Source organism: Myotis brandtii, unplaced genomic scaffold (genome assembly GCF_000412655.1).
Source record: "Myotis brandtii unplaced genomic scaffold, ASM41265v1 scaffold798, whole genome shotgun sequence".
NCBI classification, from domain to species: Eukaryota; Metazoa; Chordata; class Mammalia; order Chiroptera; family Vespertilionidae; genus Myotis; species Myotis brandtii.
This window is the reverse complement of record NW_005371212.1, coordinates 244,342-245,915: the sequence shown is the minus strand read 5'-3', so window position 1 is coordinate 245,915 and position 1,574 is coordinate 244,342.

Sequence of the window (1,574 nt, the reverse complement as noted above, 5' to 3'; positions counted from 1 at the left end):
TTTTTTTGGTTGATTTTTCTTTGTTAAATGGCATTTAAATATATAAAATAAATATCAAAAATATAAGTCTTTGTTTTACTATGGTTGCAAATATCAAAAAATTTCTATATGTGACATGGCACCAGAGTTAAGTTAGGTTTTTTCAAAATGCTTACACGCCGAGCTCAAAAGGTTCGCCATCACTGCTCTAGATTCTAGGGGAAAGAGGTCAGTCCTCTGACTAAATAGGCAGGCACTGCATGTCTTAAAAACGCCTGGGACACACTGGTGCCCTCAGCACAGCAGTTGAGAACCGCTGGCCTAGAGGGATTCTAGCGTGAGAACAAAATGTGATGCCAACAGCGAGACCGGGAGGAGTTGGAGGAGTGGCTCCTTGCTGGAGACAGCGGTGAAGCAGCGTGCCGAGTCATCATCTGCCTCATTCGGCTGGATGTCTACTCTTCTATACTGTGTGGCCCCAACCAAGGGCACCAGACACCAAACTTCCAATTTATTATCAAATTTCTAATTTATGTCAACAGCAACAGAAAGGCACAACTGACTCTCAAGGGACAGGGATGACAGACCACGTGCAGACGCTCATGGGATGCCTCGTTTCTCCTGGACGCCCGAGGCTGGTGGGAAGGGCGCGGACACCTCTGGGTTTGCAGCCCTGCCCACCATGTACCAGCCACGTCCCTGGTGCAGTGACGTGGTGCCTTCCTTCCCCATCTGTATAATGGGGGTGATGGCAGCACCCACCTCCTGAGTGAGCGGAGTAAGGCGAGTGCAGGGGGAAGCTGAGGTGGGGCCCAGCTGACGACTGGTTTCTCTGGGAGTTTCACGAGATAACGTATTATTTCACTACAGAGAGATGAGGCAGAGAGAAGGAAACCCCGCTGTGACGACCGCGTGCGACTCCTCAGACTGCTCCCTTCAGGGCTCGGCAGATTCTGTGGAGCCTCCGGTCACAGAGTCGGTTCCCCAAGACACACACACAGCCTCGTTGTAATACTTTTTTATTACAATATCCAAAAAACTGAGTATGCAAGTTGAGGAGGTCTCAAGACCCCTTCTTTGACTGTAGGAATGTGCCATCTCAAGATAGTATATTTAAACTATAAAGAAGTTCAAATGTAAAGAAAAAAGAAAACAAACATTCTGTGTGTCTTTTCCTACCAATTACATATTCCTTTGTACACCCTGAAAAACCCTGTAAAGCAAATAATATATATATAAAATATATATATGTATATATTGTGTGTGTGTAAAGTGTTGGTAGCTTCCCTTCCCAAAAGATCAGCTGTTTTCCTTAATCATCTGTTTTAGTGTCAACAAATGGCTACAGATACCTATCACTTCGAGAATTAAAAACTGTGAACTTAAACAGCCAAAGGCGAGAGGAGAGCACTATGTGGACGGCACACCGGGGGGCAGGTCACCAAACGTCTCTTTCCGAGCTGCCGTCCCTCCTGCAGACGGACCTTCCGGAAACCCTTTCTTATTGCAAGCACAGCCCCAAAGGCACTGGGCAGCTTCCTCGCTGCGGCCTCCCTGGTGGCTCCGGGATTGCTCCCAGCAGACGGTCCACTCCC